The following is a 10306-nucleotide window of genomic DNA, read 5'->3' on the forward strand; positions in this document are numbered from 1 at the left end:
GAGCTGAAGAGCTGAGGGACAGCGCCCAGGCCCAGAGTTCAGGCCCCACAACCAAAAAAAAAAAATGCCATAGTGAAGACTCACACCCTGGATGATGTAAATAAGAGAAATCTGTTTGTTTGTTTTGCTTTTTCCCCCTCACACTATTCTAGAGAGTGGAAGTCTGAGGTCAAGGTGTTGACAGGAGGCTGGGTTTGGTGATGCATTCCTGTAATTCCAACTACTTGGGAGGTAGAGGCAAGAAGATCTGAGTCTGAGGCCAACCAGGGCAAGAAATAGCAAGAGAACTAGGTATGAGGTATGACTCGGTAGTAGAGTGCCTACCTGCCAAGCTCAGGCCTTGAGTTCAAACCCCAATACCACCATTAAGAGAAAAAAAAAAGTTATTAAAAACTGCCTCATAGGGGCTGGGAAGGTGGCTCAGTGGTAGAGCGCTTGCCTTGCATGCTCGAGGCCCTGGGTTCAATTCCTCAGCACCACATAAGCAAAAAGAAAAAAAGCCGGAAGTGGCACTGTGGCTCAAATGGTAGAGCGCTAGCCTTGAGCTGAAGAGCTGAGGGACAGCGCCCAGGCCCAGAGTTCAGGCCCCACGACCGGACCAAAAACAAAACAAAACTGCCTCATCATCTCAACCAAGAAGCAACTCAGAAAGCTGTGATCTGGAGTACAGTGGTTTGAAGACATCTGACTCCTTCGCCTATTAGCTATCAAAAAGTAGAGGTAGAGATGTGGCTCAAGTGTTAGAGGACCTGCCAGGTAAACAGGAAACCCTGGGTTCAAGTCCCTGCACCACCAAACTTCTTAACAATGCCCATTTCCTAATCTCTCTGGGACTAAGCTGTTTTGTCTGGACTTCTGGCCTGCTCCTAGGCCTGTGCTGTCTGCTCTCACTGGGTGGCTGTGAGCTGTTCCTGCCCTCCACCTCCATCCAGCCCCAGGGACCTCGGGGCTTCCCCTACAGGACGCAGGCTGCTGCTGTGATGTGTGTTGAAGGCAGTCCTGGCGTCTGAATTCGGGACTCCAGCTTGCTAGGCCGACACTCTGTCACTGAGCCACGCCCCCACCTCGAGAGCCACGCCCTCTGCCAATAGCCGCGCCCCCACCACTGGAGCCACGCCCCTCCACTGCTGGGTCACACCCCTACCACCTACACTTGAGCCAAGCCCCTGTGTGGCCACGCCCTCTCCGGCCATGCCCTGGCCACGCCCTCTCCAGCCATGCCCTAGCCACGCCCCCTCTCGTAGCTATGTTAGGCCCCACCCCTCAGCCGGAGTGTCTCCATCCCTGCTGAGTACTTGACTTAGTTATAAAGGCATTTAAATTCAGTAGGGAACAGATAGCTATTTATTAAATGACATTAAGACAACTGTTCAATATTTGGGAGCATGGGGAGAAGGCTGTTAGCCTTAACATGCTCTGTCCCTAAAATAAATTACAGACAAAACAAAAACCTACAAAAGTGCCAGCCAACTCGCCAGACGCAGTGGCTCACACCTGTGGTCCTGGCCCTGAGGAGGCTGAGATCTGAGGGTCAAGGTTCAAAACCAGCCCAGGCAGAAAAGCCCATAAGACTCTAATCTCCCAAGTAACCAGCATGAAGCTGGGAGTGGAGCTGTGGTTCCAGTGGTAGAGCTCCAGCCCTGAGTGAAAAAGCTTAGGGACAGTGTGCAGGTCCTGAGTTCAAGCCCCAGAACTGGCACACCACACACACACACACACACACACACACACACACACACACACACACACACACAGCCAGATGGAAATAGCATGATGGGGAAAGACTTGTAAATTATTCACCCAGCCATCAGAATGGCCCTGAAGCTTCCAACACCACACGCCAAGAGCCCTGGTCTGGCCTCCGGCGAGCTCTGAAGGAAGGTGCTTGCGGCACTGATGGGCTTGGCATCTCCCATGTGGACCCTGCTCTTGCTGCCGGAAGATGACTCATACCTTTGAGGGAAATGGACAAAGGAAATGAAACAGGAATTCACAAGAGGGGAAATACAAACGGCCCACAAGCCTGTGCAAGTAGGTCCTTTACTAATGGAAAAAAGAAACACATTAAAACAAAATCTGATATCAAATTGGCAAAAAAAAAAAAAAAAGAAGGGGTAGGGGGCCCAGACCTATAATCCCACCTGCTCTGGAGGCAGAAATTGGGAGGATTGTGGTTTGAGGCCTGCCAGGGCATTAAAGTTAAGGAGACTCCCCATCTCAACACCTGAGGTGAGTATGGTAGAAAGGACCTGTCATATCAGTTACTCAGGAGGCGAGGTCTGAGGGAGCCCCAAACACACAAGACCAAAAAAGTGCTGAGGGCCTGACTCAGGAGGCAAAGCACCTGTGCCTACCTAGTAGGAGGCCAGGAGTTTAAACCCGTCTCTTGAAGTGGGTGGGGGCTGAGTGGATCTGTTTTTGGGAGTATAATTACACCTGTTTTTGCTCATATAATTAATCAATGTTGACACGAAAGCATGTTGGGGCCTCCATCCATGATACATGTCCTCAATGAGAGACACAGAGGAGCAGACAGTCAGACAACAGGAGAGGTAGCCACATGGCCACAGAGGCAGATGATGGGGGCCCGAGAGTGATTCTGGCTTAGCGCAGCGTCCTCAGCCTCCAGCCAGAGGACTCCACCACCCTTTGCCTCCACGCTGGTGACGTAGCCACGTGAGGAAGGCGCTGGCATCTGGCTGGGAGGACAAAGCAGTCGAGCCTGTCCCATTTTTGCAAAAACCAAAAAGCGCACTGGCTGAGCCGGGCGCTGGTGGCTCTCGCCTGTCATCCTAGCTAGTCAGGAGGCTGAGATCTGAGGATCTACGTTGGATCCTCAACAAGCTGGAAGTGGAGCTGGGGCTCAAGTGGTAGAATTCCAGCCTTGAGTGAAAAGGCTCAAGGACAGAGGTCAGGCCTGGAGTTCAAGGCCCCGGTACTGACATTCTCACACACAAAAAGAGCGCATTGGCCACTGACCACACAGAGAAAGGAGGCTGGGAGGCCAGCCCTGGGTACAGAGGCCAGTGTTCACGCTCCACAACAAACACTGGGAGCTTTGATCATCGGAAAACAAACCACACACACACACACACACCCCTGGGCGAGGACCGGCGCGGGCCTGGGACCCACAGGCACCTGTCCCCCACCCTGGACTCCTCTCACGCTGCCAGCCTCCTCCCTACGCTCTCTTCCACACATATCGATTTTTCCATCCTTCAGAGGAGCGCCTGTGGGAGAGGGGAGCCTGAGGTTGGATCAATGAGCAGGAAGGAAGGACCAGCCGGGGCATCCAGTCGGCCTGCCCACGCCGAGGGGGCCTGCGGGGCCCGGCACAGCTGGCGTGGGGAGCAGACGAATGTGGGGCTGCATGTGAGGCTGGGGGTTCAGGAGAAGGGTGTGAAGGGCAAGTCTCCCTGCAGGGGCTTCGCTCTGCCTCGAGGTCGGGGCTGGTCCCAGAATGCCCTGGGAAGCAGTTGGCCCCATTCACAGCACCCAGAGGGGAAACTGAGGCTGGGGATGTTTGTGGCTTGGGTAGTGATCCAGGAGCCAGTGGAAAGGCTCCATCGCCACCTCCGCCCTCCCCATCGGGGTTCAGGACCAGCGCAGCCCCACGGAGCAGGAAGCCATGGCTCCTGGACTCCCGAGACTCCGCTGGAGGAAGCGAGGTTTGGAGGAGGCCGCCTCGACCTCAGGACAGCGCTGGGCGCCAGTAGCTCAGGCTGCAATCCTAACTGCCCAGGAGACTGAGGTCTGAAGACCACGGTTCAAAGCCAGCCCAGGCAGGAAAGTCTGTGAGCTTCTTATCTCCAATGAACCACTGAAAAAGGAAAGACACACACACATCTGAAGCTGGTGCGGTGGGCACACCTGTGATCCAGCGGAGGCTGACCCTAGCAAAGCACGCCAGCCCGAGAAAGGAACAGAAGCACAAAGGTGGGCCGGGGGCCAGCCTGGAGCTCTCGGGGAAGGGAATGTCAGAGTGGAAGCCCACGCCATTCACATGCTACACACCGCTGAGCCCGCGCAGGAGGACCCAGCCCTCCCTCTGCCCTCCCACGAACAGCCGTGGCCGCATCCAGTGAATTCCTCTTATCTGTTTGAACTCTCCCAGTCACAGAAGAAGACAGTGTGAGGACACAGCTCCTGTGCTGGCCCAGTGGCCTAATGGATAAGGCATCAGCCTCCGGAGCTGGGGATTGTGGGTTCGAGTCCCATCTGGGTCGTGTGACACTAGTTTTGGTTGAGGAAAAAGATGGAAATGGACAATAAAGTAGACTTCAAAAGGAGGTGTTTTACCTGTTTTTCAGACAGAAAATCTAATCCCAATAGGAACTGTAGCCTCTAGCAATGACACAGTGGAAACCCAAACATGGGTTTCAGGCACAGCTGGATCAAGAGGCACATCTGTTGAAGCTTTCCGGGCTCTGGTGGGAGCAGGCCGGAGCACGCATCCGTGAGCCTGAAGCTTAGAGTCACAACCGGGAGCTTAGACTGGCAAGAAGAGTTGAGGCCTGCAGGGGGCCGTGGCTCGCGCCTGTCAGCCTAGCTACTCAGGAGGCTGAGATCTGAGGATCGCAGTTCAAACCCAGCCCAAGCAGGAGAGTTCTGGAGACTCTTATCTCCGATTAACCACCAGGAAACCAGAAGGGGAGCTGTGGCTTAACGTAGGCGAGCACTAGCCTTGAGAAAACAAAACCCTCAGGGACAGCGTCCAGGCCCTGAGTTCAAGCCCTACAATTGACCAAATTTGGGGGCCCCAATTACACCTGTGAGAGCGGTTACCCCTGTGACCCAGGACCAACAGCCAAAGCAGAGCCCAGCAGCGGTGCCACGGCAGGGGCACAGGCAGGAGACCAGGCTGTGGCTCCAGCCCCCCCCCAGCCTCAGTCTGGATCCCCACTTTGGGAAAGGTGCGCACCTTGTCCACACTGCTGCTGCTGGCCAGTTGCTAGTGCGGGCTCTGTGGGGTCCCCCTGCCCACCATCAGCACCTGACAGCGCTCAGAAAATGGGGGGGGGGAATGACACGGCCACGCCTCAGGCAGGGGCAGGCCAGCCTCAGGCAGGGGCAGGCCAGCCTCAGGCAGGGGCAGGCCAGCCTCAGGCAGGGGCAGGCCAGCCTCAGGCAGGGGCAGGCCAGCCTCAGGCAGGGGCAGGCCAGGGTGTGGCTAGGCCCCGGGGCCCAGCTTGCCGGTGAGGGGGCCTCCCCCCCCCCCCCCGCGGCGTCTGGCCGGCCATCCTTCTTCCCTGTGGAAGCAGTCACCGAGCCTCCGCCCCAGCCCGGCTGCAGCCTCAGCACTAAATGCGCTTCACAGCCATTAGCGAGCCGGCGGCCTGGCGCGGTGGGGGCTAATGCTCAGCCCGCCCTCTCCCGCGCCGCTTCGCGGGGCTTGCTCATCAAAGTTCCGCTCGTGGGGGGGGGGGGCAGGGGAGCTCCAGGACTCACGGACAGCCGGGCAGGAGCCGGGGGCCCTGGGCCAGGCTGGACACGCGGGTCTCTGTGTCCTGTGGCCAGGCTGGAGCTCCACTGCCGCCCCCGCGTCCACCTGGTCCAGCAAGGCGCCGTCCGGGCGCAGCTGCCCCACCAGCGCATGGCTCCTCCACTCCCCGGGCAGCCCGTGCAGTCTTGTCTTAGAGGGTCAGGGTGGACTTGGACAGTGTCGTTCTAGAGACACTTGCACCTTCTAGAACTTTCTAGATGCTCCTGGAAATGCATCTACCGCAGCATCATTGAACAGTAGATTATGAGCATTCTGAGGGCTGGGGCTGCTGTGTCTGAGCCCCTCGGGGTGCACAGCATGGACAGGTCCCTGTCCTTGGGTGGGGGGGCGTGGGACAGAGGGTACCCCCCACTTCCTGTGTCAGTCACTTCTCTGTCATTTTCTATTCTCAAGATTTCCCAGCCAGGTGCAGCGGCCCACCCCTGTCATCCCAGCTGCTCAGGAGGCTGAGATCCAAGGATCGAAGCTCAAAGCCCGTCTAGACAGACAAATCCAAGAGGCTCTTATTTCCAACTTACCAGGAAAAAGGCTAACATTGAGGTGTGGTTCAAATGGTAGAGCACCAGCCTTGACTGGAAAAGCTGAGTGCAAGGCCCTGAATTCAGTCCCCTCCCCCACCTGCCAAAAAAAGATTTCTGGGGTGGAGGGGGAGGGGCACAGAGGGGGAGAGGGCCCACGTCCTCCTGCAGAAGGGCTCCATCCCTCACCTCTGCCCACCTCCCTCACCTCTGCCCACCTCCCTCACCTCCGCCATGCCCGCCAAGCCCGCCTCCTCCTGCCCCTCCATCCCCAGCGGGCCTCAGGGCAGCGGAGGCAGGCCCGGCCCCCCACCCCTACTTCCTTCCTTCCTCACGCATAGCCTTGAGCTGAGCCTCAGCGGGGCCTGGCCAGGCTGAGCAGCGCAGGCTCTGATGCCACCGGATGTGAGTCAGGACCCTGAGGTCCCTGGCCTCCGCCAGCACCCGGGGCCCCGCCCCTTCCCGGGGTGGGGGCGGGACCAGCCAGCCTCTGGTGTACAGCTGCTATGGGAGCCAGCCCGCCCATCTCCAGGAAGTGTTAGTTGTCCTGGGTTCAGGGAGGGACTCCAGAATCTGCCCTGCACCGCTCCCTCTTCAGGGTGGGGATGGGCCCAGGACCCTCCAACACAGGGGTGTTCTCCTGGGTGCCAGTTGCTGGGCTTGAACTCAGGGCCTGGGAGGCATCTCTGAGCATTTCTTTTTTTTTGGGGGGCGTCCGGTCGTGGGGCCTGGGCGCTGTCCCTCAGCTCTTCAGCTCAAGGCTAGCGCTCTACCACTTGAGCCACAGCAACACTTCTGGCTTTTTTCTTTTTGCTTATGTTGTGCTGAGGAATCGAACCCAGGGCCTCAGGCATGCAAGGCAAGCGCTCTACCACTGAGCCACCTTCCCAGCCCCTTAGCATTTTTTTTTCTTCTCAAATCTAGTGCTCTACCACTTGAGCCACAGCTCCACTTCCAGCCTTGACGTGGTTGACTGGTAATAAGAGTCTCAAGGACGTTTTTGCCTGGGCTAGCTTTGAACCTCGACTCTCAAATCTCAGCCTCCTGAGTGACGAGGATTACAGGCCTGCATCTCAGTTCCTAACCCTTCACCTACCAGATACGGGATCCTGGCTTAGTGACTGGCGCTCCCAGGGCCTCTCTTCCAGCTCCTGCTGGCCTGTCGCCCTCCAGCACAGGCCTAGTGGTTGACTCTTCAGGGCAGCTTCTCACCCCTCTCTCTGCCTTTGCACACACTCCTCCTACCTGGAGCACACTTCCCAGTATTCCCCTCGGGGGACTCCTACTCATCCATCAAAACCCAGCCCAGATTCCCCTCTGCACCCTCATCCTCCTCTCCAGATGGATGTACTCTGCTTCGTTCGGCTGCCTTGGTGGCAGCAGTTTATCATCTTTCCCATGTTTTTCATGGACAAGAGACCTGGCTTTGCCTCCAACAGCAACACTTACAAAACTTGGGTGTCGGCCAGCCCCCCTTCTGCCTGGAACTGAAGTGAGGTGACTTGTAAAGGGCTCAGGGCCCACGCAGTTGCCCCAGTTCTGGGTCTTTGCCTCTGTGTGGCTGGGCCAGGGTGGGGTCTCTTCCCCCAGCCCCCAGGAGCCAGGGCCTGGGGTGAGCTGTGCTGTGGGGGGGGGGTCTCGTGTCCTTCTGGGCTGTGGGAGGCCCGTGGGGACCCAGGATGAAGGAAGTAGGGATGGAGGGAGGGAGTAAAGCTCACCAGGAGAGGGGCCTCCGCCTCCAGAGCTGGGCGGCGGCCTTGGGCGGCCTTGGCCTGTCTGAGGCCCCAGCACCGTCCTGCCCTCCCCACAGGAGGGGGGGCGGGGAGGGGGACGGAGGCCGGCCCAGCCCCCTAGTGCTGGGCGCTCTTGATGCTCTTGATCTCCGGCCGGGAGCGGAGGCAGCAGGGCCCTGGAGATGGTCTCCATGGCAACGGCCCCTCTCACTCCCATCTCCCATGTAAATTAGTTACAATTTTATTAGTGTGCAGAATTTCAAGAGACCCAGTCCTGCCTTGGAAGGGAGAAGAGAGGGAGGGAGGGAGGGAGGGAGGGAGGGAGGGAGGGAGGGAGGGAGGGAGGGAGGGGAGAGAAGTGCTTCCAGAGCTTCGGACGCCCCCCTACTCAAGGAGCCCAAACTCTGAGCTGGGGGTCTGCTGGGTCCCAGCCATCGTTTGCCCTCCACTGGCCCACCATGACCACGCTGGGTCAGCCGCACGGCCCGGGGGGCTCAGCGCCCCCAGGCTGGGCTCCGGCCTGTCCCCTGCACATCAGCCAGCCTGGCTGGTCAGAGCTCGCGGGGCACTGGCAGGGGTGGGGGTGGGGGGTGGGGTGGGGAGGGCTCCCCAGGGCCGGAGCCCCAGCGGGGGCTGAGATCCTAAGACCAGAGCGCTGGTCCGCGCCGTCCTGCAGCCTCACCCCCCCCGCATGGCCGCCCTCCATCATGGGCATGCACACATGCACACAGCACCCCCCAGAAGAGGGGGAGAAGAGGGGGTGCTTCACGTGTGTCTTCTTCCCCAGGCTGCTGTTACAGTTAGCTGTGTCCCCCAAGACACCCCACCCCAGCGGGGCCGCAGTGTCTTCAACCCCACACCCCAACCTGGGGCCAGGTGGGCACCGAGGGCCAGGCCAGGCGCCCACGTGCCCCGCGGCGCCACTGCCGGTTTTCTGGTGGTTCATTGGAGATAGAGCCTCGGGGGCTTTTCCTGTGTCAGCGGGCTTTGAACCACAATCCTCCACTCTCAGCCTCCCCGGGAGCGAGGATGACAGGCGTGAGCCACCGGCAGCCGCTGAATGTCCCAGCTCAGCCCGGAGATCCTGCGGCCTCCTGACAGGCGCCGGCTCCAGCGGGCAGAGTGGCCAGGCCCTCCCCCCCCCGCCTCCCCGCCCCCCCTGCATTCGGGTGGGGTGGTCAGGGAAGACTCTGTGGGAGGAGGGCCAGGACGTGGGGTCCCGAGAAGAGGGGTCCCAGGCTGTGTGGGGAGCATACGTATGCGCAGTGAGAACAAGGCAGGGCGAAGGGGGGTGAAGCCGTGGCAGGGGCACCGGCTTGGGAGGGGCGGCAGCACCCCCCACTCTGGGCTGAACTGAAGACCCCAGCCTGCCTTCCGGCCATGGGCCCCCTCAAGAGTAGGAGAGGAGGGTCAGGCACCAGTGACTCACGCCTGTAATTCCCGCTGAGAGCTGAGAACTGGGTTCCAAGACAGCCTGGGCAAAACAGTCCTTGTGAGACTCTTATCTCCAATGGACCAGCAAGAAGCTGGAAGAGGAACTGTGGCTCAAGTGGTGTAACACCAGCTTTGAGCAAAAAAGCCAAGGGAAAGAGTGAGGTCCTGGGTTCAAGCTCCAGGACCAGCATGCGCACATGTGCACGCGCGCGCGCATGCGCACACACACACCACATGCACACACACACACACACACCACGTACACACACACACACCACGTACACACACACCACGCGCGCACACACACACCACGTACACACACACACCACGTGCACACACACCATGCGCACACACACACCACGTGCACACACACACACCACGTACACACACACACCACATACACACACACCGCGCGCACACACACCACGTGCACACACACACCACGCGCGCACACACACCACGTACACACACACACCATGTGCACACACACCATGCGCACACACACCATGCGCACACACACACCACGTGCACACACACACCACGTACACACACACACCATGTGCACACACACCATGCGCACACACACACCACGTGCACACACACACACACACACACAGAGGAAGGCGCCTGCCCACAGCTATCCCAGTTATCTCATGCCAAAGAGGCCTCAGCGGCCACCAGGAGGAGGGGGAAAAGGGCTGCAGCTCCAGGGTCACTGCGCCCATTTTGTAGCACAGGATGGGTGTCAGGACACCTGGGGGGACGCACGCCCAGCCGTCCTCCCACACAGCCAGGCACAGGCAGCCCCCCAGAACCCCAGCCCTGGGCGTAGGCAGCGCCCTGCCCCAGCCTGAACCCCGGGCACCGGCAGCCCCCCCCACCCCAGCCTGAACCCCGGGCACAGGCAGCCCCCCACACCCCAGCCTGAACCCCGGGCACCGGCAGCCCCCCCACCCCAGCCTGAACCCCGGGCACTGGCAGCCCCCCCATACCCTGGCCCCAGCCCCCCCCACGTGCCTGACCCCCGACCCCCTTTCCCCCTTCCTCCAGTGCCTGCTCTGTGGCCCAGGGCAGGGCCTGGCCAGGGAGAGCAGGATGGCACCGCCCGCTCGCCCGGG

The 10306-nt window shown here is 59.7% G+C and overlaps 1 non-coding gene across 1 annotated transcript; it reads left to right on the forward strand.

Moving 5' to 3' along the window:
- Nucleotides 1-4153: 4153 nt before the first annotated feature.
- On the forward strand, nt 4154-4226 carry Trnar-ccg (transfer RNA arginine (anticodon CCG)). The gene has a single exon. It is a non-coding gene; the product is annotated as a tRNA-Arg (tRNA).
- Nucleotides 4227-10306: the final 6080 nt, after the last annotated feature.

This window comes from Dipodomys merriami, unplaced genomic scaffold (genome assembly GCF_024711535.1).
Source record: "Dipodomys merriami isolate MVZ:Mamm:240054 unplaced genomic scaffold, mDipMer1.0.p SCAF_11, whole genome shotgun sequence".
In the NCBI taxonomy this organism is placed as follows: domain Eukaryota; kingdom Metazoa; phylum Chordata; class Mammalia; order Rodentia; family Heteromyidae; genus Dipodomys; species Dipodomys merriami.